The 27,591-nt window shown below is 43.9% G+C and overlaps 1 long non-coding RNA gene across 2 annotated transcripts in view; it reads left to right on the top strand.

Moving 5' to 3' along the window:
• LOC139749608 (uncharacterized) overlaps window positions 1-27,591 on the top strand; it is a 192,302-nt gene that overhangs the window by 159,911 nt on the left and 4,800 nt on the right. Inside the window, exons 3-4 of one of the 2 annotated variants that reach the window (XR_011712998.1) lie at window positions 4,041-4,223; window positions 8,554-8,692. This is a non-coding gene — a long non-coding RNA (uncharacterized lncRNA). Of the gene's footprint in view, window positions 1-4,040; window positions 4,224-8,553; window positions 8,798-27,591 lie in introns of both variants that reach the window. The other variant, XR_011712997.1, reaches the window with a different exon arrangement.

Genomic DNA, 27,591 nt, shown 5'->3' with positions numbered 1-27,591 from the left:
CTTGTCAAAAGAAATACAAAAAAAAATAAGAATATTTGACTCGACACGCGTTGAGCGGAGGGAGTAGTTGGCAACGTGGCGGTGTTGCCACATTGTGCTCCGCCTTTATTAGCGGGGCGGTGGGCGAGACCCGGTAACCTCACTTCACCTTATTTTTTTCCTCCCTCATCCTGGGTCAAGGGTCACCCGTCTCTTTAGTTTCCACTCTTGTTTCCTTCTCCATATTTTTTTTGTACATTCGTACTATTTTTTGTGAATGTGTTTTACGTTATAGTAAATGTTGCCGATACATGCGAGGTGTTCATACGTATATACGTACACACACACACACACACACACACACACACACACACACACACACATATATCTGTGAATCCATTTTCTATTAGTTTTATGTTCGTGTAGCAAGATATATATATATATATATATATATATATATATATATATATATATATATATATATATATATATATATATATAAAAGAAAGATACACCTTAAAAAGATCGAAAGAAAAATATGGAGTGAGAAACTTCACGGTGGAGGACTAACCCCCCCCTCCCTCCCTCCCTCCCTCCCTCCCTCCCTCCCTCCCTCCCTCCCTCTCCTGCCCCCAGACAGCTCAAGCATGTCACTCCACCCTTCACCCCCCCTCCCTCCCTCCCTCCCTCCCTCCCTCCCTCCCTCCCTCCCTCCAACTCCGGGGTCTGCCACACTCCCCCACCCCCACCGTGGGGCCTGACACTCACCCCCCCCTCCCCACTCCTGGGGGTCTCTGACACTCGCACCACTTCACTCCGAAGTCTGCCACTTCTTCACCACTTGACCCGAGGTCTGCCACTTCCTCCACCACCACCACCCTGGGGACTGACACTTACACCACTTCACCCCGGGGCCTGCCACTCCCTCACCACTTCACCCTGCGCCTGCCACTCCCCCACCACTTCACCCTGCGCCTGCCACTCCCCCACCACTTCACCTCCGGGGCTTGCCACTTAATACCACCCCGTCTTTCCACTCCCCTGGGATCACACACCATACCAGGAACCCGACCAGACGTTCTCCAAATAACCAATCATTACGAAATAATGTAAAAAAAAAATGAAGGCTATGCCTTTTTTTCTAATGAGGGTTGAGCACTTACCATCCCCATTGGCACTGGCTCTTCCTGAAGTTGATTTGCACTTTCCGATCAAACCTCCGCTGCAGTACACCCTCCCACTGCCCGGCATGACACACCGCCTCTTCGCTAACGTCCTCCCCCCTAGTGCATGATGTTGAGCCGGAGGGAGCGGTGGGTGAGGAGGAGCCCACTGCTTTACTACCCTGTCTCCATCTCAGATCGGAATAGCAGCCAAGGATCCTTACTGCCTCTCTCTCTCTCTCTCTCTCTCTCTCTCTCTCTCTCTCTCTCTCTCTCTCTCTCTCTCTCTCTCCTGCAGGAGGTGATCTCGTGATGGGACCACCACCACGTCTTCCGTTTTCTATCCTTCCCAGTGTACCACTGTCTACCCCCTCCCCCTCCCCTTCCCCCCTTCTGGTAGACCCCCCTACCCCCTCTTCCTGGCGACATCCCCTACACGCAGTCTACTTAGTATATACCACCCCCCCCCCCCTCAAAGTCCTTCCAGTCCTCCCCCCCCCCCCCCCCACAAGACTCGCCTTACATCCCGTTTTCTTTCTCTTCAGCCAGACCAGGGGCCACTCGTGTTGTACACCCCCCCCCCCCCACCCCATCCACCATGACTCGTCGCTTTCTCTGCCTTTCTGTGCTGTCATCTCGTGTGTCTGCTACGGTCGTTACGAGCGTGATGGTAGTTGTGTGTGTGTGTGTGGGCGTGACGTCATCGCAGGTCGTTTCCAGCGTCTGTTGTCGTGGTCGTAATACTTTTTAGATGTGATGTGTCGAGAGTATTAATGTATGGAGGAAATACCTGTGGCTTTGTTGTGCTACATGTCAGGTATCTCTCTCTCTCTCTCTCTCTCTCTCTCTCTCTCTCTCTCTCTCTCTCTCTCTCTCTCTCTCTCTCTCTCTCTCTCTCTCTCTCTCTCTCACTGTACTTTTATTTACACACACACACACACACACACACACAGCCTAAGCGAGGTACCCAATTATCGACCTTGGGGGGGAGAACGAACGCCTGGGTTGGGTGTAGGCCGACTGCCACACCCAGAGTTCGAGCCAATGTGTGTGTGTGTGTGTGTGTGTGTGTGTGTGTAAATAAAAGTACAGTGAGAGAGAGAGAGAGAGAGAGAGAGAGAGAGAGAGAGAGAGAGAGAGAGAGAGAGAGAGAGAGAGAGAAAAAAGCGGGAAAGCCAAAGGGAAGGAAGTATGGAAAGGAAAGACATTTGTGCCACATTCTCGTCAGATGGTTCGCTCATACCGTGGACTTCCGGCGAGAGATGCGCCAGTGGTGAGGAGGAAGGACCAGAGGTGAACCACACAGTAGAAACACCATGGCAATCTGTGTGACACAGTGAACGTTAAATTGCACAGGCTTGCGACACAGCGGGTAGTGAGCGATAGAGCGATCATTAGATAGTCTAGAGCTGTGTACCATTTCCCACACGAGCCATTAAGAGCGATAGAGCGGTAATTGGGTAGGCTAGAGCTATGTACCATTTCCCACACGAGCCATTAAGAGCGATAGAGCGGTAATTGGGTAGTCTAGAGCTGTGAACCATTTCCCACACAAGCAAAGCTAAGCTCCCACGAATGTAAAATTTTGCGTTTTTGAAGCAAATGAAATACGCGAGCGAGGCTCGGTGCTCGCTGCTTCCTGTGTGGCACATCCCCCACACACCTGGAGGAGGGAAGCCATCTGTGCCACGCGACCTTGATCCACCTGGAGGAGGGAAGCCATCTGTGCCACGCGACCTTGATCCACCTGGAGGAGGGAAGCCATCTGTGCCACGCGACCTTGATCCACCTGGAAGTAGGTAGGGAAATAAGTGGAAACCACAGGGGAAAGAAATATATATATATATGGGAGTGGACATAGGTTCAGTGGTTGGTGAATTAAAGGTGGAATCTCCTCCTAAGTCGAATTGGATGGAATTAAGAGCGAATTTATTATCCGGTCTGGGAGTTAGCTGGTAATTGATTAAGGTTATAATACAGGAGGAAGGGTTGAGTACGCAGGGGTAAGTGACTATCATTACTACCATTGTCGCTTCTAATGATAAATGCCGGAAGAGGATTCACTTTCGAAATTAAATGATTTATCGTTATTTCTGGGCCTAAACCTTAATTTCACGTAAGACATCACTAAGAAAATGTCACCCGCCAAGCGTTTTCTATGCAGTGTTTGTGTCTGGTGAAAAACGGGTCTTGATAATGGCGGACCAGGAGGCTCGCTCTCATGGACGACAGTTAGATAAATACTAAAACGTCAGTTATTGAAAATGCCAGAGTTGCCAGATACTGCAACCTTGTATGTACATCGTACAGTACTCAACTGTCACAATTACATATACTCAGCAAGAGATAAATGTACACCAGCGTTATCAGTACAAAAATTTTTACATTTCTCTGTGTGTGTGTGTGTGTGTGTGTGTGTGTGTGTGTGTGTAATGTCCAGGTACGACATATAATGTTATACTGGCGTACATTAACATTCCGTTGTTCATTCATTACTTACGCTTTTTATTTTGATTTTACATTCGAGAGTTTGAATACAGAAGGCGTAAAGGTATTTTGGCTCGACATACATAGATCAGAGGTGAGTGGAACAGAGAGAATATACGTGGGTACAGTAGCCATGTTAAAGTGGTGCATATATTATCATATATTATATTTCAGGGTACTATAGGATCTATATGTCGAGTAAGCTATATATATATATATATATATATATATATATATATATATATATATATATATATAGATAGATAGATAGATAGATAGATAGGTAATGTTCCAGCCAGAATAATCGTGAATACTAACTTACATTAAGACAAATACATTATAGTTATACCTTTTCATTTGAGCGTTTTCGGTAGTGAAGTATGTTACCATTTTCTTTTGCCTCATTTTCAGTTGGGCGTCGCACCGATAGATGGCTCTGCTGACGTAGAGGGGTGCGGGCTTGACGTTACGGTAAATACAGGACAAATGAACCACACTTTCGACTCCGTGTTGTATCTCCCATGTCCAGTACGCCGTTAACCAGGTGACGAGTGGTGGTGACACGGGCCGAGATGAACAGCTTCCATCGTCCAGGTAATTAAGCTTCATAATTGCTGTCAGGAAGTCAAATAACTATAGTTAAGAATTGTTTAATTCTAGATCTATGAGTGAGTGGCTGTTACCTGCGTACTTAGATGATAATTACCGAATAATCCCTCGTTTGCATAGCTGTTAAACAGTATACACTTGAAGGTCGTGGGAAATAGAATGATTTAACGTAATTATTAAGATAGATCAAGTGTGCCGTAATTGTAAGTGAGGCGTATGCCACGACGCTGTCACACAGTATGTTGTTATAGTATTATAAATGTTGACCTTGTTCGATGTGCTGGCTAACGACCGTTGGCCGGTGGTCATACCTACACCCCCCCCCCCCTACCCCAGGCCCTCTCCCAACCCCAATGCATAATTACCGCGCCTCTAACCTTACCTAAATAACACTATTTAATCTTAATTATTTACCCCTACATTTATGCTACGATGTTCTTCTGTACTTGTCTCATACCAACTAAATTTTTCATACTGCATGGCATTAGATTTAATGGCGTAACTGCTGACGATTTGAAAAGTATATAGGGGAAAACGGATCGCCTCCTCCCTTCCTTCCTTTTCGTAAATTCGTTAGAAAAAAAGAAATGAAGGTATAGCGGCATCTGTGTAACATAGGTGTGTATTATAAGCCCGGCTCTCTCTCTCTCTCTCTCTCTCTCTCTCTCTCTCTCTCTCTCTCTCTCTCTCTCTCTCTCTCTCTCTCTCTCTCTCTCACCTTTGCCCGCCAAAATCACAGGCTTTCCCGCTAATTCTCGCGCCTCTTCCGCGCCCTGGGTGTGTAATCAGCTGACCCGCGCCCCTCCTCCCCAGCCCGCCAAAACAAGTGACTGTCGAGATGTGCACGTGAATGGCGGTTCTTATTTATTTTTCCTGCTACAATATATATATATAATATATATATATATATATATATATATATATATATATATATATATATATATATATATATATATATATAATTGATTGGGGGAGGGGACCCTTGAACAGAGGTGATTATTTAACTTTGAGACAATTAGAAGACATTGAGAGATAAAGAGACAAGAGGTGGAGGTAGTTAGAGACAATAACTGTCGGGGAGATGGTTTGCTCGAGAGACAGACGTACAGAGGAGGAGATCCTTGGAGGTACATCGTTAATAAAAGAATGTGGTGATTCGTGGCTGTAATTGAATGTTAGACACAAAAGAAGATGGTTAGCGAGACAAGACATAGACCTTCTGTTAAGAGACATAAGAGACCCTTAGAGATGGTTGATATACACCCTGATATAGTTAGTTGAAGAGACGTTACGAGACTTGTAAAGAGAGAGAGAATAAGAGTCAGTGATAGCTTTAGAGACAGTTATATGAGAAGGATCGGGGAAGGGAGGATATAGATATGATAACGAATCTAGAAATAGACAGGAAAGATACACACACACACACACACACACACGCACACACACGCACACCTTGTTTACCAGGAAATACACAAATAAGGAAGAGACAGTTGGCGCCAAGTACACAAGTGGAAATAGACGGTAACAGACAGGCTACGGGAGAGATACACAGCCACACAGACAGAAGGAGAGGTAATGCATAGACAGACGGAGAGGTAGTAGACAGATACGGAGAATGGTAGACAGAGACAGGAAGAAAGTGTTAGCAATCAGAAATGGTCGTCTGTATTTTTAGATTTATAGATCACGAAATAGCTTTACATTTGCTGGATTATATATATATATTTCTTTTTTTCTTTTTTTCATACTATTCGCCATTTCCCGCGTCAGCGAGGTAGCGTTAAGAACAGAGGACTGGGCCTCTGAGGAAACATCCTCATCCAGCCCCCTTCTCTGTTCCTTCCTTTGGAAAAAAAAAAAAAAAATTTATGGCCAGTTATTATATATATATATATATATATATATATATATATATATATATATATATATATACATAGAGAGAGAGAGAGAGAGAGAGAGACAGACAGACAGACAGACAGACAGACAGAGATCTTACCGTCACTACCATGTTTGTTATCATGTTATCGTACATTAATTCGTCCGTCTTTTGTTATCTTGTGTTATCATGTATCGCTCTGTTGTACCCTTTTTTTTTTCAACCCGTTTTAACTTATTCCGTGTTCTTCCTCGTGTTCTTAAATCTTATCATGTTCTTCCTTGGTTATCTTGTTATTATATGATGTTCCTCTTCGTATCGTGTGGTTTGTTATGTTATCTTTGGGTATTACCTCATTCGTTATGCCATGTTTTTCTTTTCTTATCATGTTATTCAGTGTGTATCATGTGTTATGTTTTATCGTGTTATTCAGTGTGTATCATGTGTTATGTTTATCGTGTTATTCAGTGTGTATCATGTGTTATGTTTTATCGTGTTATTCAGTGTGTATCATGTGTTATGTTTTATCGTGTTATTCAGTGTGTATCATGTGTTATGTTTTTCCTTGTGCATTTTGTGTTATGCCATGTTATGTGGTGTACCCGTTATGTTATGCTATGTTATGCGGGCTTGTACCGTGTTATGTTATGCCATGTTATGCGGTGTTGTACCGTGTTATGTTATGCCATGTTATGTGCTGTTGTATCATGTGTGTTATGCCATGTAATGTGGTGTACCGTGTTAAGTGGTGTTGAACTATGTTATGCCATGTTATGTGGTGTTGTGCCGTGTTATGCCATGTTCTATGGTGTTGTGCCGTGTTATGCCATGTTATTTGGTGTTGTGCCGTGTTATGCCATGTTCTGTGGTGTTGTACCGTGTTATACCATGTTCTGTGGTGTTATGCCATGTTCTGAGGTGTTGTGCCGTGTTATGCCATGTTCTGTGGTGTTGTACCGTGTTATGCCATGTTCTGTGGTGTTGTACCGTGTTATACCATGTTCTGTGGTGTTATGCCATGTTCTGAGGTGTTGTGCCGTGTTATGCCATGTTCTGTGGTGTTGTACCGTGTTATGGGCCAGGTTGGCTGGTTGTGGATCAGATGTTCAGTCATTTCATTCCACCCCCAACCCCCCACCCCACCCTACCCCCCCTTGGCTTATCTGGCATGCAAATGAGATTGGCTGGGCCAGATGCCCGGGCCACAAAACCTTCAATTAAGCTTGGACCTTAACACCTTTGAGATGCAAAGCATGACACCAGCTGACCCCTGACCTGACCAACCCTCAGCCGCTGACTGACCCCCACCGCCGAGGCTTGTAAGGTTCTCGATATCACAGGATCTCTATGCGACTTCCTCCCTCCCTAGGCCGAGTTGGACGCCACTTTCTTACCCTCGCGAGCCAGTCAATTTGATGGTAAGTTTTCAATGTTCATTCCTGGTGATTTACAAGGGAGTATTGTTAGCCAGCTGTCCCGGTTAATGCGCGGCAACGCTCCGATCCAAGAGCCTCGCCATTCTCTCGGCAGACCCGCCTCCCTCAGTTATTACGAGACCCGCTCTTATCTCGACCAAACGTCCATCGGGCAAGAGTCACTCGTAAGCCAAAAGTGGAAACACCAATAAAATCGTAGACCCAATGAAAGTTAATCCGCTGAAACAAGCAAATGGCATCGTAAAAGGTGAAATGATAAGAGGGGGGGATCAAGTGCGTGGGACATACCCGCGCATCGGAGCGCTTCGACCCTCCCGAACGAGACGGGGTTCACTCAGTCGGAGACGGCGGTAGTGTTGAAACGCTTCGGATCTCCTGTATTGGATGGGGTTGGGTGGTGTCACCCGCTCGAACGGAGGCACTAATAGTGAAGCGTTTCGAACCTCTTGTATATATATATATATATATATATATATATATATATATATATATATATATATATATATATATATAAGACGGGGTTCAAATCCGTCGGACATCGCCAGCAAAACGCTTCGAATCTCCCATATTGTTTCCAATCCGTCGGACAGCGGGAAGAGTGAAACGCTTCGAACCTCCTGTAAAAAAAGAGACGGGATTCGGTTCGTCGGCCGGCGCCAGCCAGTGAAGCGCTCCGGACCTCCTGTATAAGACGGGGTTCATTACATCGGACAGCGGCAGTGAAGCGTCTCGACCCGTCTCCATAAGGGAGTGAAGCTGAGGTCAGGCTCGAGGATCGGCGTTCGTGCGCGACTTGCCGGCGGTGTATCAGAGGCAAACCGCTCTTGATCCACGGTATACCCCGGCTTGTAACAGCAGCGGTATACCACGTTCTAACCTCCAGGTATACCCTAGCATACTTCACGTATTGGTCGGTGAGGTATAACCTTATTTTGTATTTACAAAACACAATGCGTACTGGGCTTATTTTCCTTATTTAACCTTGTTTTTTTTTTAACTTCAGCTCGATGGTACGAATCGTGGCCTTGAACACGACGGTACGACCCTTGAGCACGACGGTACTACCCTTGAGCACGACGGCACGACCCTTGAGCACGACGGCACGACCCTTCAGCACGACGGTACGACCCTTCAGCACGACGGTAAGACCCCAGAACACAACGGTACGACCCTTGAGCACGACGGTAAGAGCCCAGAACACAACGGTACGACCCTTGAACACGACGGCACGACCCATGAGCACGACGGTAAGAGCCCAGAACACTTCTAAAAGCTTTTTCTCCCACACCATATATATATATATATATATATATATATATATATATATATATATATATATATATCTTCAAAACCTTGCACAGAGCATCCCTATCAGACCAACCACATGTCCTCTTCAGATCTATATATTCCATGTATAAATTCATCTGTTTTTTCTAAGTATTTCTCGTATTCTTCAAAGCAATCCTGATCCACACATCCTCTACTACTTCTGAAACCACACTGCTCTTCCCTAATCTGCTGCTCTGTAAATGCCATCACCCTCTCAGTCAGTACCCTGTTATACAACTTACCATGTATACTCAGTAAACTTATGCCTCTGTAGTTTGAACACTCGCCATTATCTCCATTGCCTTTATACAGTGGCACTATACATGCATTCCGCCAATCCTCAAGCACTTCATCATGATCCATACATATATTGAAAATCCTAACTAACATTTGAACAGCAGTCGCTCCCCTTCTTAAGAAATTCATGTGTAGTGCTATGCACTCCAGCCGTCTTGCCACATTTCATCTTACGCAAGGCTTTCACCACCTCTTCTCTTTTCACCAGACCACCGTCCTATAATTCTCCCACTTCGCATACGACCATAACCCAAACGCCCTACATCTGCCACTTTACCATCAGACACATTCAACAGTCCTTCAAAAGACTCACTTCATATTCTTCTAACTTCATCACTGTCAGTTATCACTTTCCATTTTTGCAATTCATCGATGTTCTCGTTTGTTCTCTTGTTTTTCACTCATTATTTATCTCCTTTCAAAACATTTATTGTTCTCCCTAAAGTTTACTGATACTCGCTCACCCCAACTCTCATTTGTTATATTTTTCAATTTTGCACCTTCCTCTTTCTACCTCTTTCTCTTTTACATCTCCTAATCACTCGCACTCCCTCCCTGTAAGTACCCTGTAAGTGTCTGTGTTATCAGCACATTTATGGTCACGACACACACACACACACACACACACACACACACACATGTAATAACTTATTTCCATATCACACAAAAATAATAACAATAATAATAATAGGTAGGCCATAACACTTTATGACCAATAGACTCCAGACTATTCCACATCATCATCGCTTTCCAGCCATTCTTATTCATGTCTGAGTACATTCGTAATGGCCAGCTCGTGCTGCCCTCATGCGGCGCACTTCGAAATCAACGGCGAACGTTGGCTGGCGTATATTTCACAAGACAACGGTGTTCCGTAAACCATCACTCGGTCTTCATTTCAATTCCTTTGACGGATGTGTGCGTCAGTACATAGCTCATTGTGTAGGACAGATCTTCCCACACACACACACACACACACATGATATGTAATACCTCTCCTCCTTCCCCGCCGTTACCACTAACTAGCCATTTCCATTTACGCTAGATTTCCAGTTTCGTGTTAATATTTACACTTGTTTACATTTATAAGCTGAACGCCCTTGACAACCGAAGCATACATACCAGACATCTACACTCCATGATGGACCTGCATACATCATTCTTATATATATATTTAGCCCCAGGACGCCCTTTATAGAACTCCTGCAGCTTCGAGGCTGCGCTCCAATCAGAGGCAGAGAAATGATGGACTCTATTGGAACGAAGAGTTCCTGGACGCATATATATATATATATATATATATATATATATATATATATATATATATATATATATATATATATATATATATCGTATGTTAAGCCTTATCGTATTTATTACCGTCACTCCAGAAAATAAGAACATAAATAAAGTACCCAGCAAGCCCTGGGTGTTCAGCCATCTCGGCTGGGCTTCGACCTGACACAATTTATTGCTCGCAATCACATATATTTTTCTCGCTAGAATTTCCCTAATCCTCCGCTGCCTCGCTGAATTCCCGCGGTTCTTCAGGTTGGCAATATTTGTGCCTTTGTAGCTCAGTTTCTCTGAGCTTTAATAATGAGCATTAAAGGAAAAGAAATGGGTGGGCGAGTCGGCGGAGATGCGGATCGCGTCCGTCTTTTGTTTCACCATTGTCGTCTGTCTGACCGTTTTGAGAAATTTGTCATCGCTTTAAAGTATTATATATATTTTCTTATCACTATATGTAGCAATTTTTATGACGTTTCATCGTTATTGAGACAATGCCATCTTATCCCTATGGGTCAATAGCATTATATTTTTTCTTCCTTTTTCAAATCCGTGTTAAGTTATAGATTCCTTTTCGCCAGTGAGGGAGGAGCGAGCGTCATGTTATTTATGTGAGTGTTTTGCCAGGTATCGGGGAGCATGGTGTGGCTGTACGTGGCTGCCAGTCATACCCACCACCACCACCAGCACCACCGTGACCTTACAGTGACGCTCCTTCCAAAGATTTTCTCTGAAATCCGATACTGATTTATGGCGGGAGTTTTGACTCACAGCGTCCCTGATGGTCGTTATTTAAGACCTTCGCCCGGGTATAATTGGCCATTATCTGATTTCCCAAGAGTGTACAGCCCTTACGCTCATCTCCAGCCAGTTGTACACTATATTTTTGGGTCTTCAGAAATGATGACAATATATATAAAAAGACGTACAGCTCAGGTTTCCCTCCCCGGCTCAGAGATGCTAATTGTTCCGAACATGGAAGACGAGGAAGAAAACAAGCTTTTGAAAAAAAATTTTGAGAGACGAAACGTCATTTTGTTGCTAGCAAGATTATCATAATCTACTGTGCTCCGATATGAAATGACATATATATATATATATATATATATATATATATATATATATATATATTATATATATATATATAGATAGATAGATAGATAGATAGATAGATAGATAAGTTTTCACCTCCAGTCAATAATCTTTCGTCAAGTATCATAGATTCGGTTTGAAATACAAGCTTCGTACACAGACCCACACTGGAGTCATGACCTTGTTTCACTATAGATGAACCCAAACAGGACCCGACCGATGCTGTGTGACCCGCTTTGCCTGCCCTGTACAACCTTCCTCCCCCCCCCCCCCCCCTCCGTCCTCAAGTGGCAGTTAGACAATAACAAGGTTAATATTCTCTCTGGTCTCCAGGCACGAGCGCATGATGGCCCCTGTCTTACCATGCACGGCCACGCGAATCCCAGACTTCAAATCTGCATACGTGGTATTTTGCATACGACCGGTGGGGGGGCTGGGGGGGGAGCGAGTATGCTGCAGATGAGGAGCCCCCCCCCCCCTCTCCCCTCACACCCCCCCCTCAGAACTTGAGGTGAGCTGTGAGGGGTCGGGTTGGGGGGGTGTAACAAGGTGTTGATCCCCACCTCCTCGAGTGTGACCAGGAGGAACCAGTTGTTCTGTGCTCGACACACACACACACACACACACACACACACACACACACACACACACACACACACACACACACACACACACACACACACTTGGTAACGTGAACACATTGTCTCCTGTGTATCTTCTTGTCTTGGCGATTTCGAAGGGTTGTGTACACACAGCAATTGGAAAATGGACCAAGGTAGAACGTGGTGTTGTTGAACATTACTGCCGACCTCTGCCATGAATCAAAGACGCTACACACTAGCATTATGTCCCTCCTCGTACCTTCCCTGGCAGACAGAGGCCACAAGGCGAACCTTCCCTGGCAGACAGAGGCCACAAGGCGAACCTTCCCTGGCAGACAGAGGCCACAAGGCGAACCTTCCCTGGCAGACAGAGGCCACAAGGCGAACCTTCCCTGGCAGACAGAGGCCACAAGGCGAACCTTCCCTGGCAGACAGAGGCCACAAGGCGAACCTTCCCTGGCAGACAGAGGCCACAAGGCGTACCTTCCCTGGCAGACAGAGGCCACAAGGCGTACCTTCCCTGGCAGACAGAGGCCACAGGGCGAACCTCCCCTGGCAGACAGAGGCCACAAGGCGAACCTTCCCTGGCAGACAGAGGCCACAAGGCGTACCTTCCCTGGCAGACAGAGGCCACAAGGCGAACCTTCCCTGGCAGACAGAGGCCACAAGGCGAACCACCCTGGAATCCGGTTGATTTGAACTGGATTGAGCTCGCGCGCGCGCGCACACAGCCGCAATGCCAGTCAGACTTGGAGGACCGCCTTTCCGCGACGTCTCGTGAAATGGTCGTATGTAACTGTCACGTTTTATCATGAGTACGATGGAGAAATGAATCGAAATATGGACTCAGCGAGACGCAGGAAGTACAGAGGGAACCAGTTAAAAGCATTGGTGACATCTGGTAATACCAGTCAACCAATTAATTGATGGTAATCATCAAGTAATCATCGTTTGATCAGCCAATCAGTTGATGATAATCATCATGTAATCATCGTTTGATCAGCCAATCAGTTGATGATAATCATCATGTAATCATCGTTTGATCAGCCAATCAGTTGATGGTAATTACCACGTAATCATCGTCTCTCATTAGCCAATCATTTGATGGTAATTACCACGTAATCATCGTCTCTGATCAGCCATTCAGTTGACGGTAATTACCACGTAATCATCTTATTTATGAAAGACAAGTTGTGTTATCGAGGTTCCTATATCTGTTATGATAAGCGAAAATAAAGAACTTATTTCTTTTTTAATCTAAATCGGGCGAGTGTCGTTCTATCTCGCAAAAGCGAATATGTTTTATAAATATTTTTTTCCCACATCAGACAAACCTGATCCCTCGTGGATTAGAACGACTTTTAATCTGTGAAATGAATCGATTCGTTTATATAGAGAGAGACTGAAAAAAAAAACGAAAAAAAAAACGGTGTGTTCTTAAAGACGGAGGAAAATATTGGGTTCAAAATGGCGAAAGCGTTGCCCAGTACCCAGCCTTCAACTGGGGTAGGACCTCCTAACCTAACCTACCGTAGCGCAACTGAGCGGGGTGGTTCCGGCCCTTTGAACACCCCTAAGGTTAACGGTTAACGTTGCTGACCGTGACGCCCGCCCGAGGTCGAGCGCATAGGTTCGAATCCTGGTTTGCGGCATTTGGTCCACAGTCAACCCAGCCGTTCATCCACCCTAAGGAGTTGGTCGATCAAATAGGTACCCTGGCTCAGGATCTGTCTGGTGGCCATGTAACCTAAAATATAGACCTTTAATTGAGAAATTAGCCATAAAAAATTATCGTAATTGGCTATATTAGTTCTTCAAAGGCAAAGATAATGCGAGAAGTATATAATGATAATAATAATAATAATAATAATAATATAATAATAATTCGTGTGTTTATTCATATAAGGCAAAATATTTCTTCAAAGCGAATTAATGAATGCTACACCATGTTATGATCATGGGAAAGATGAGTTTCATTTTTAAACCCACTGTAATACACTCTGGTGATACAAGTATTATACCGTTGCAAAGGCCAGTTGGAATTATGATAATTGGCATGCATACATGAAACGTACACGATATGAGGCCACAAGCTGCAAAGGACCCATCTTGGGCCCCCGAGGACCCACCTTGGGCCCCTGAGGACCCACTGGACTACATATAATTTTCGAGTGCATGGTAAGACACCTCACTGTGACGTGGCCATGACGCCATCTCACACACGGAATCGGTACAATTTAGTCGCATTTACGTTCGAAAAACAGGTCGTGCTTCAGCAGATGACGTATTGGAACATTCACATGACCGACTGTGATGAAGGTTAACTGCCACCGGTCAGTTGAGAACATTGAACGAGCATCCTGGTCACTGACCTTTCCATGAATGATTTAAATTCCTGAAAGTGCGCATGCGTCGCTTGAGGCCGGGCATGCGCAGAAGGTTGTTCCTTCGTATGTAAATGTTGATAAACTTAGGTATTAAAGGTTAATGTTACCTAAGCTGAATATTTAGAGTATAAATCTCTACAAAATTATTAATAAGGGAGAGCACTTCAAAAAATGACGAGCAGTAATACTCTTACCATCAAAAGTAAACATGTAATAATACTCTAAAGTTTGTATGATCATCTGGAAACATCGAAACGCAGACGACATCCACCCACTCTTGTACACTTGGTAAGATTTTCCACTGAACGTTTAGAATCCTCTTCTCAAATATGTTGTAGTTTTGATGATTTCATCAACTATTCTGTGGGATGCTCCATAAAACCAGAGCAAATGATACAAATGTAATAATTGCCAGTAATGATGATTATTTCTCAGCAAGGTCACTTAGGGACAGACTAGGCCACACTAGCATACATCCAGTGTATCAGGTGTCATGTATAATGTACCGCTACCAAGGCTCACCAACCACATCCAAGCCCCCCATAGATTATATTCTGTGGTTTACACTGACCACTCCATTTGACCTTGTGCATCCTATTGGCGGTGCATTGTCTGACATGTATTCCATTCTTTCGACACCTTTCGTCCTATGAATGTCCAGGTCCCAGTAACCAGCAGTCTCCCTCATTCCCTCTTCCCATCTCCATCTCGGCGTTTCCTTCTACCTTGCTCCCTCCACTCCGCCCATCGGAGGTGAGAGGCTTCCTGGGTGCTGCGGAAGACAGCAGGGGACCCTTAAAACCTGCACTCTCGAGACAAAAACGAGTCACGCTTTTCCGTGGACCTTATGGACATCATCCACCCCTACATTACTAGACACTGATTCAACCCACATCCCAGGATCCTTCATCCACTACAATGAAGACCCTAAACACTCACTTGGTGCTCAGTCACCCCCTTCCCTCTCCCTACTCAGGTGCATGTTTATCAATACACTTTATGACCTAAAGAGAACAAGGGCTCATGGGGCAGGTAGTAAGGAAGATTATTATTATTCATTAAATTTATTTTATGTTCATTATACTTTATCGTTGTTTCCTGCGTTAGTGAGGTAGTGCCAAGAAACAGACGAGGGAAGGCCTATCCACTCATTTACACGCATATATACATACATATACTTATATACGCATGTATATGTTCATACTTACCCTCATCCATTTCCGGCGCCACCTCAACCCAAAGGAGGTAGCACCAGGAAATAGACGAAAAAAAAGGCCACATTCACTCTAGTTGTCATGCCCTGATTCAGTCCACTGACAGCACATAGACCCTAATATAACGCATCGTCCCAATTCACTCCATTCCATGCATGCCTTTCACCCTCCTGCATGTTCAATCCCCAATCACTCAAAATCTTTTTCACTCCATCCTTCCACCTCTAATTTGGTCTCCCACTTCTTGTTCCCTCCACCTCAGACATAATATATCCTCTTTGTCAAACTTTCATCACTCATTCTTTCCATATGCCCAAACCATTTCAACACACCCTCTTCTGCTCTCAACCACACTCTTTTAATTGCCACACATCTCTCTTACCCTCTCTACTTACTCAATCAAACCACCTCACACCACATATTGCCCCCAAACATTTCATTTCCAACACATCCACCCTCCTCCATACTACCCTATCTATAGCCCATGCCTCTCAACCAGATGATATTATTGGAACTACTGTTCCTTAAAATATACCCATTTTTGCTCTCCGAGATAATGTTCTTCGACACATTCTTCACTGCTCCCAGAACCTTTGCCCCCAGCCCCACCCTATAACTCACTTCCGCTTCCATGGTTCCATTTGCTGCCAAGTCCACTTCCAGATATTTAAAACACTTCCTCCAGTTTTTCTCCATTCAGACACATCCCAACTAACTTGTCCCTCAACTCTGCTGACCATAATAACCTTGCTCTTATTTACATTTGCTCTCAACTTTCTCCTTTCACACACTTTTCCAACTCAGTCACCAACTTCTGCAGTTTCTGACTCGAATCAGCCACCAGTTCTGTATCATCAGCAAACAACAATTGACTCACTTCCCAGACCCTCTCATCCCCAACTGACTGCATACTCACCCATCTCTCCAAAACTCTTGCATTTACCTCCCAAACCACCCCATCCATAAACAGATTATACTGCCATGGTGGCATCAGGTATCCCTGCCACAGACAGACCTTCACTGGCAACCAATCTCTCTCCTGTCTTCCTATTCATACACATGCCTTACAGCTTACACCCTTGATAAAAACTTCTCAATGCTTTTTGCAGCTTATCTCCCACAACATATATTCATAAGACCTTCCAAAAAGCATCTATATCAACCCTACCATATGCCTTCTCCACATCTAGAAGTGCTACATACAAATCCATCTGTTTTTCTAAGTATTTCCCACATATGTTCTTCAAAATTAACACCTGATCCACACATCCTCCACCACTTCTGAAACCACACTGCTCTCCCCAGTCTGATGTTCTGTACATGCCTTCACCCTCTCAGTCAGTACCCTCTTATACAGTTTTCCAGGTATAATCAACAAATTTAAATATATTATACTTCATCGCCGTTTCCCACTTCACATGCCCTGCTTCAATCCATTGACAGCGCGTCCACCCCATTATACCACATTGTTCCAATTCACTCTATTCCTTGCACGCCTTTCACCATCCTGCATGTTCAGGCCCCGAATGCTCAAAATCTTTTCACTCCATCTTTCCACCTCCAGTTTGGTTTCCCACTTCTCCTCGCTCCCTCCACTCTGACACACATATCCTCTTTATCAGTCTTTCCTCACTCATTCTCTTCATATGACCAAACCATCTCAAAACACACTCATCAGCTCTCTCAACCACACTCTTTTTATTACCACACATCTCTCTTACCCTTTCGTTACTTACTCGATCAAACCCCCTCACACCACATATTGTCGCCAAACATTTCATTTCCAACACATCCACCCTCCTTTGCATGACCCTATCTATATCCCACACCTCACAACCATATACCATTGTTGGAACCATCATTCCTTCAAACATACCCATTTTTGCTCCGAGATAACATTCTTGCCTGCCACACATTCTTCAATGCACCCAGAACCTTTGCCCCCTCCCCCACCCTGACTCACTTCCACTACCATGGTTCCATCCGCTGCCAAATCCACTCCCAGATATCTAAAACACTTCACTTCCCCCAGTTTTTCTACATTCAAACTTACCTCCCAATTGACTTGTCCCTCAACCATACTGAAGCTAATAACCTTGCTCTTATTCACATTTACTCTCAGCTTTCTTCTTTCATACACTTTACCAAACTCAGTCACCAGCTTCTGCAGTTTCTCACCCAAATCAGTCAACAGCACTGTATCATCAGCAAACAACAACTGACTCACTTCCCAAGCTCTCTCATCCACAGCAGACTGAATACTTGCCCCTCTCTCCAAAACTTGCATTCACCTCCCTAAGAACCCCATCCAGAAACAAATTAAACAGCCAAGAAGACATCACGTACCCCTGCCGCAAGCTGACATTCACTGGGAACCAATCACTTTCCTCTCTTCCTACTCATACACATGCCTTACATCCTCGATAAAAACTTTTCACTGTTTCTATCAACTTACCTCCCACACCATGTACTCTTAATACCTTCCACAGAGCATCTCTATTAACTCTACTGTATGCCTTCTCCAGATCCATAAATGCTACATACAAATCCGTTTTTCTAAATATTTCTCACATACATTCTTCAAAGCGAACACCTGATCCACACATCCTCTACCACTTCTGAAACCACACTGCTCTTTCCCAATCTGATGCTCTGTACATCCCTTGACCCTTTCAATCAATACCCTCCCATGTAATTTCCCAGGAATACTCAACAAACTTATATCTCTGTAATTTGAACACTCACCTTCATCCCCTTTGCCTTCGTACAATGGCACTATGCATGCATTCTGTCAATCCTCAGGCACTTCACCATGAACCACATATACATTGAATATCCTAACCAACCAGTCAGCAACACAGTCACCCCCTTTTTTGATAAATTCCTCAGCAGTACCATCCAAACCCGCCGCCTTGCTGGCTCTCACCTTCCGCAAAGCTTTCACTACCTCTTCTCTGTTTACTAAATCATTCTCCCTGACCCTCTCACTTCGCACACCACCTCAACCAAAACACTCAATATCTGCCCCTCTATCATCAAACACGTTCAACAAACCTTCAAAATACTCACTCCATCTCCCTCTCACTTCACCACTACTTGTTATTACCTGTCTATTTGCCCCCTTCACCGATGCTCCCATTTGTTCTCTTACACACTTTATTTACCTCCTTCCAAAGCATCTTTTTATTCTCCCTAAGATTTAATGATACTCTCTCACCGAAACTCTCATTTGCCCTCTTTTTTCACCTCTTGCAACTTTCTCTTGACCTCTTGCCTCTTTCTTTTATACATTTCCCTTTTTTTTTTTTTTTTTGCTTTGTCGCTGTCTCCCGCGTTTGCGAGGTAGCGCAAGGAAACAGACGAAAGAAATGGCCCAACCCACCCCCATACACATGTATATACATACGTCCACACACGCAAATATACATACCTACACAGCTTTCCATGGTTTACCCCAGACACTTCACATGCCCTGATTCAATCCACTGACAGCACGTCAACCCCGGTATACCACATCGATCCAATTCACTCTATTCCTTGCCCTCCTTTCACCCTCCTGCATGTTCAGGCCCCGATCACACAAAATCTTTTTCACTCCATCTTTCCACCTCCAATTTGGTCTCCCACTTCTCCTCGTTCCCTCCACCTCCAGCACATATATCCTCTTGGTCAATCTTTCCTCACTCATTCTCTCCATGTGCCCAAACCATTTCAAAACACCCTCTTCTGCTCTCTCAACCACGCTCTTTTTATTTCCACACATCTCTCTTACCCTTACGTTACTTACTCGATCAAACCACCTCACACCACACATTGTCCTCAAACATCTCATTTCCAGCACATCCATCCTCCTGCACACAACTCTATCCATAGCCCACGCCTCGCAACCATACAACATTGTTGGAACCACTATTCCTTCAAACATACCCATTTTTGCTTTCCGAGATAATGTTCTCGACTTCCACATATTCTTCAAGGCTCCCAGGATTTTCGCCCCCTCCCTCACCCTATGATCCACTTCCGCTTCCATGGTTCCATCCGCTGCCAGATCCACTCCCAGATATCTAAAACACTTTACTTCCTCCAGTTTTTCTCCATTCAAGCTTACCTCCCAATTGACTTGACCCTCAACCCTACTGTACCTAATTACCTTGCTCTTATTCACATTTACTCAACTTTCTTCTTTCACACACTTTACCAAACTCAGTCACCAGCTTCTGCAGTTTCTCACATGAATCAGCCACCAGCGCTGTATCATCAGCGAACAACAACTGACTCACTTCCCAAGCTCTCTCATCCCCAACAGACTTCATACTTGCCCCTCTTTCCAAAACTCTTGCTTTCACCTCCCTAACAACCCCATCCATAAACAAATTAAACAACCATGGAGACATCACACACCCCTGCCGCAAACCTACATTCACTGAGAACCAATCACTTTCCTCTCTTCCTACACGTACACATGCCTTACATCCTCGATAAAAACTTTTCACTGCTTCTAACAACTTGCCTCCCACACCATATATTCTTAATACCTTCCACAGAGCATCTTTATCAACTCTATCATATGCCTTCTCCAGATCCATAAATGCTACATACAAATCCATTTGCTTTTCTAAGTATTTCTCACATACATTCTTCAAAGCAAACACCTGATCCACACATCCTGTACCACTTCTGAAACCACACTGCTCTTCCCCAATCTGATGCTCTGTACATGCCTTCACCCTCTCAATCAATACCCTCCCATATAATTTACCAGGAATACTCAACTAACTTATACCTCTGTAATTTGAGCACTCACTCTTATCCCCTTTGCCTTTGTACAATGGCACTATGCACGCATTCCGCCAATCCTCAGGCACCTCACCATGAGTCATACATACAGTAAATAACCTTACCAACCAGTCAATAACACAGTCACCCCCTTTTTAATAAATTCCACTGCAATACCATCCAAACCTGCTGCCTTGCTGGCTTTCATCTTCCGCAAAGCTTTTACTACCTCTTCTCTGTTTACCAAATCATTTTCCCTAACCCTCTCACTTTGCACACCACCTCGACCAAAACACCATATATATATATATATTTTTTTTTTTTTTTGCTTTGTCGCTGTCTCCCGCGTTTGCGAGGTAGCGCAAGGAAACAGACGAAAGAAATGGCCCAACCCCCCCCCCCCCCCATACACATGTACATACACACGTCCACACACGCAAATATACATACCTACACAGCTTTCCATGGTTTACCCCAGACACTTCACATGCCCTGCTTCAATCCATTGACAGCGCGTCCACCCCATTATACCACATTGTTCCAATTCACTCTATTCCTTGCCCTCCTTTCACCCTCCTGCATGTTCAGGCCCCGATCACACAAAATCTTTTTCACTCCATCCTTCCACCTCTAATTTGGTCTCCCACTTCTTGTTCCCTCCACCTCAGACATAATATATCCTCTTTGTCAAACTTTCATCACTCATTCTTTCCATATGCCCAAACCATTTCAACACACCCTCTTCTGCTCTCTCAACCACGCTCTTTTTATTTCCACACATCTCTCTTACCCTTTCGTTACTTACTCGATCAAACCACCTCACACCACACATTGCCCCCAAACATTTCATTTCCAAAACACCCACCCTCCTCCACACCCTATCATAGCCCCCTCCCCCCCAAATTTTGGAAATTTTCCCTTTAAAAATTCCCCTTTTTTTGCTCTCCGAGATAATGTTTCTCAAATTTTCAGTCCCAAATTTTGCCCCCCCCCACCCTATAAATCATTTCCGCTTCCATGGTTCCTTTTGTCCCAAGTCCACCCCCAGATATTTAAAAACTTCCTCCAGTTTTTCTCCTTTCAACAATCCCAAAAAAAATTGCCCTAACTCTGTACCTAATAACCTTGCTTTTTTTAAATTTTCTCTAAACTTTCCCTTTCAACACTTTCCACTCATCACCACTTCTGCGTTTCTACTGAACAGCCCCCGCTGTTCTCAGCAAAAAACAATTTGACTCATTTCCCCAACCCTCTACCCCCAACGACCATATCCCCTTTTCCCCAAAACTCTTGCTTTTACCCCCCAAAACCACCATCCAAAAACAGATTTCTCCCTTGGCACAGGTTCCCCTGCCCGACAGCCTTCCTCAACAAACCCCCCCTTTTTCCTATTAACACTCCCCTTTAATTTCCCCTTTAAAAACTTTCTCAATGTTTTTTCAGCTTATCTCCCACAAATTTAATCATAAAAACCTTCCAAAAAACACTTTAATCAAACCCCCTTTTTTAATTTAAATGCTACATCAAAACCTTGTTTTTTATTTCCCAAAGTTTTCAAATTTCCTTTTTCCAAACATCCTCCCCCCTTTTGAAACCCCCCTGCCCCCCATTTTTTTTTACAAAAGCCACTTCAACATTCCCCTTTTACATTTTCCAGTATAATAAAAAAATTTTTAAAAATTTTAAACTTATGGTTTCCCACTTCACATGCCCTGTTCAATCCTTGACAGGCGTCCCCCCATTTTCCCCATTGTTCCAATTCACTCTATTCTTGCCCCTTTCACCTCCTGCATGTTCACCCCAATCTCAAAATCTTTTTCACTCCATCTTTCCACCTCCCTTTGGTTTCCCCTTCTCGTCCCTCCACCTCCCCTTTTCCCCTTTCAGTCTTTCTCACTATTCTCTTCATTGCCCCAAAATTCAAAACACCTTCGCTCTCTCAACCACCTTTTTTATTCCCAATCTCTCTTACCCTTTCGTTACTTTCTCGATCAAACCCCCCACAACCCCAAATTTTCCCAAACATTTTATTTCCAACCAAACCACCTCCTTTTAACCCTATCATACCCACCCTCCAACCATAAACCCTTGTTGGGAAACCCTATTCCTTCAAACTACCCATTTTTGCTCGAGATAATTCTTGCTTTCCCCACATTTTCAAGCCCCAGAACCTTTGCCCCCTCCCCCACCCTGACTCACTTCCACTACCATGGTTCCATCCGCTGCCAAATCCACTCCCAGATATCTAAAACACTTCACTTCCCCCAGTTTTTCTACATTCAAACTTACCTCCCAATTGACTTGTCCCTCAACCATACTGAAGCTAATAACCTTGCTCTTATTCACATTTACTCTCAGCTTTCTTCTTTCATACACTTTACCAAACTCAGTCACCAGCTTCTGCAGTTTCTCACCCAAATCAGTCAACAGCACTGTATCATCAGCAAACAACAACTGACTCACTTCCCAAGCTCTCTCATCCACAGCAGACTGAATACTTGCCCCTCTCTCCAAAACTTGCATTCACCTCCCTAAGAACCCCATCCAGAAACAAATTAAACAGCCAAGAAGACATCACGTACCCCTGCCGCAAGCTGACATTCACTGGGAACCAATCACTTTCCTCTCTTCCTACTCATACACATGCCTTACATCCTCGATAAAAACTTTTCACTGTTTCTATCAACTTACCTCCCACACCATGTACTCTTAATACCTTCCACAGAGCATCTCTATTAACTCTACTGTATGCCTTCTCCAGATCCATAAATGCTACATACAAATCCGTTTTTCTAAATATTTCTCACATACATTCTTCAAAGCGAACACCTGATCCACACATCCTCTACCACTTCTGAAACCACACTGCTCTTTCCCAATCTGATGCTCTGTACATCCCTTGACCCTTTCAATCAATACCCTCCCATGTAATTTCCCAGGAATACTCAACAAACTTATATCTCTGTAATTTGAACACTCACCTTCATCCCCTTTGCCTTCGTACAATGGCACTATGCATGCATTCTGTCAATCCTCAGGCACTTCACCATGAACCACATATACATTGAATATCCTAACCAACCAGTCAGCAACACAGTCACCCCCTTTTTTGATAAATTCCTCAGCAGTACCATCCAAACCCGCCGCCTTGCTGGCTCTCACCTTCCGCAAAGCTTTCACTACCTCTTCTCTGTTTACTAAATCATTCTCCCTGACCCTCTCACTTCGCACACCACCTCAACCAAAACACTCAATATCTGCCCCTCTATCATCAAACACATTCAACAAACCTTCAAAATACTCACTCCATCTCCCTCTCACTTCACCACTACTTGTTATTACCTGTCTATTTGCCCCCTTCACCGATGCTCCCATTTGTTCTCTTACACACTTTATTTACCTCCTTCCAAAGCATCTTTTTATTCTCCCTAAGATTTAATGATACTCTCTCACCAAAACTCTCATTTGCCCTCTTTTTTCACCTCTTGCAACTTTCTCTTGACCTCTTGCCTCTTTCTTTTATACATTTCCCATTTTTTTTTTTTTTTTTTTTGCTTTGTCGCTGTCTCCCGCGTTTGCGAGGTAGCGCAAGGAAACAAACGAAAGAAATGGCCCAACCCACCCCCATACACATGTATATACATACGTCCACACACGCAAATATACATACCTACACAGCTTTCCATGGTTTACCCCAGACGCTTCACATGCCCTGATTCAATCCACTGACAGCACGTCAACCCCGGTATACCACATCGATCCAATTCACTCTATTCCTTGCCCTCCTTTCACCCTCCTGCATGTTCAGGCCCCGATCACACAAAATCTTTTTCACTCCATCTTTCCACCTCCAATTTGGTCTCCCACTTCTCCTCGTTCCCTCCACCTCCAGCACATATATCCTCTTGGTCAGTCTTTCCTCACTCATTCTCTCCATGTGCCCAAACCATTTCAAAACACCCTCTTCTGCTCTCTCAACCACGCTCTTTTTATTTCCACACATCTCTCTTACCCTTTCGTTACTTACTCGATCAAACCACCTCACACCACACATTGTCCTCAAACATCTCATTTCCAGCACATCCATCCTCCTGCACACAACTCTATCCATAGCCCACGCCTCGCAACCATACAACATTGTTGGAACCACTATTCCTTCAAACATACCCATTTTTGCTTTCCGAGATAATGTTCTCGACTTCCACACATTCTTCAAGGCTCCCAGGATTTTCGCCCCCTCCCCCACCCTATGATCCACTTCCGCTTCCATGGTTCCATCCGCTGCCAGATCCACTCCCAGATATCTAAAACACTTTACTTCCTCCAGTTTTTCTCCATTCAAGCTTACCTCCCAATTGACTTGACCCTCAACCCTACTGTACCTAATTACCTTGCTCTTATTCACATTTACTCAACTTTCTTCTTTCACACACTTTACCAAACTCAGTCACCAGCTTCTGCAGTTTCTCACATGAATCAGCCACCAGCGCTGTATCATCAGCGAACAACAACTGACTCACTTCCCAAGCTCTCTCATCCCCAACAGACTTCATACTTGCCCCTCTTTCCAAAACTCTTGCTTTCACCTCCCTAACAACCCCATCCATAAACAAATTAAACAACCATGGAGACATCACACACCCCTGCCGCAAACCTACATTCACTGAGAACCAATCACTTTCCTCTCTTCCTACACGTACACATGCCTTACATCCTCGATAAAAACTTTTCACTGCTTCTAACAACTTGCCTCCCACACCATATATTCTTAATACCTTCCACAGAGCATCTTTATCAACTCTATCATATGCCTTCTCCAGATCCATAAATGCTACATACAAATCCATTTGCTTTTCTAAGTATTTCTCACATACATTCTTCAAAGCAAACACCTGATCCACACATCCTGTACCACTTCTGAAACCACACTGCTCTTCCCCAATCTGATGCTCTGTACATGCCTTCACCCTCTCAATCAATACCCTCCCATATAATTTACCAGGAATACTCAACAAACTTATACCTCTGTAATTTGAGCACTCACTCTTATCCCCTTTGCCTTTGTACAATGGCACTATGCACGCATTCCGCCAATCCTCAGGCACCTCACCATGAGTCATACATACAGTAAATAACCTTACCAACCAGTCAATAACACAGTCACCCCCTTTTTTAATAAATTCCACTGCAATACCATCCAAACCTGCTGCCTTGCTGGCTTTCATCTTCCGCAAAGCTTTTACCACCTCTTCTCTGTTTACCAAATCATTTTGCCTAACCCTCTCACTTTGCACACCACCTCGACCAAAACACCATATATATATATATATATATATATATATATATATATATATATATATATATATATATATATATGTATATATATATATATATAGGTGAGTTTGAATGGAGAAAAACTGGAGGAAGTGAAGTGTTTTAGATATCTGGGAGTGGATCTGGCAGCGGATGGAACCATGGAAGCGGAAGTGGATCATAGGGTGGGGGAGGGGGCGAAAATTCTGGGAGCCTTGAAGAATGTGTGGAAGTCGAGAACATTATCTCGGAAAGCAAAAATGGGTATGTTTGAAGGAATAGTGGTTCCAACAATGTTGTATGGTTGCGAGGCGTGGGCTATGGATAGAGTTGTGCGCAGGAGGATGGATGTGCTGGAAATGAGATGTTTGAGGACAATGTGTGGTGTGAGGTGGTTTGATCGAGTAAGTAACGTAAGGGTAAGAGAGATGTGTGGAAATAAAAAGAGCGTGGTTGAGAGAGCAGAAGAGGGTGTTTTGAAATGGTTCGGGTACATGGAGAGAATGAGTGAGGAAAGATTGACCAAGAGAATATATGTGTCGGAGGTGGAGGGAACGAGGAGAAGAGGGAGACCAAATTGGAGGTGGAAAGATGGAGTGAAAAAGATTTTGTGTGATCGGGGCCTGAGCATGCAGGAGGGTGAAAGGAGGGCAAGGAATAGAGTGAATTGGAGCGATGTGGTATACCGGGGTTGACGTGCTGACAGTGGATTGAATCAAGGCATGTGAAGCGTCTGGGGTAAACCATGGAAAGCTGTGTAGGTATGTATATTTGCGTGTATGGACGTATGTATATACATGTGTATGGGGGTGGGTTGGGCCATTTCTTTCGTCTGTTTCCTTGCGCTACCTCGCAAACGCGGGAGACAGCGACAAAGCAAAAAAAATATATATATATATATATATATATATATATATATATATATATATATATATATATATATATATGGGAGCTGGGAAATCCTCCCCTCTCGTTTTTTTTTTTTCAATTTTCCAAAAGAAGGAACTGAGGGGGCCAGGTGAGGATATTCCAAAAAAGGCCCAGTCCTCTGTTCTTAACGCTACCTCGCTAATGCGGGAAATGGCGAATAGTTTAAAAGAAAAAAGAATATATATATATATATATATTGAATCAAGGCATGTGTATGGGGATGGGTTGGGCCATTTCTTTCGTCTGTTTCCTTGCGCTACCTCGCAAACGCGGGAGACAGTGACAAAGCAAAAAATATATATATATATATATATATATATATATATATATATATATATATATATATATATATATATTATCCCTGGGGATAGGGGATTAAGAATACTTCCCACGTATTCCCTGCGTGTCGTAGAAGGCGATTAAAAGGGGAGGAAGCGGGGGGCTGGAAATCCTCCCCTCTCGTTTTTTTTTTTTTTTTAATTTTCCAAAAGAAGGAACAGAGGGGGCCAGGTGAGGATATTCCAAAAAAGGCCCAGTCCTCTGTTCTTAACGCTACCTCGCTAACGCGGGAAATGGCGAATAGTTTAAAAAAAGAAAGAAAGAAAAATATATATATATATATATATATATATATATATATATATATATATATATATATATATATATATATATATATAAACAACCATGCACACAAATACATACACATACACACATATACACATATATACACATGTACATATTCATACTGGTGCTACCCCGCCCCATAGGAAACAGCATGACTACCCGCTGCTTCACTGATGTAGTGCCAGGA

Source organism: Panulirus ornatus, chromosome 7, assembly GCF_036320965.1.
Source record: "Panulirus ornatus isolate Po-2019 chromosome 7, ASM3632096v1, whole genome shotgun sequence".
In the NCBI taxonomy this organism is placed as follows: domain Eukaryota; kingdom Metazoa; phylum Arthropoda; class Malacostraca; order Decapoda; family Palinuridae; genus Panulirus; species Panulirus ornatus.
This window is presented reverse-complemented; position numbering and strand designations above follow the sequence as displayed.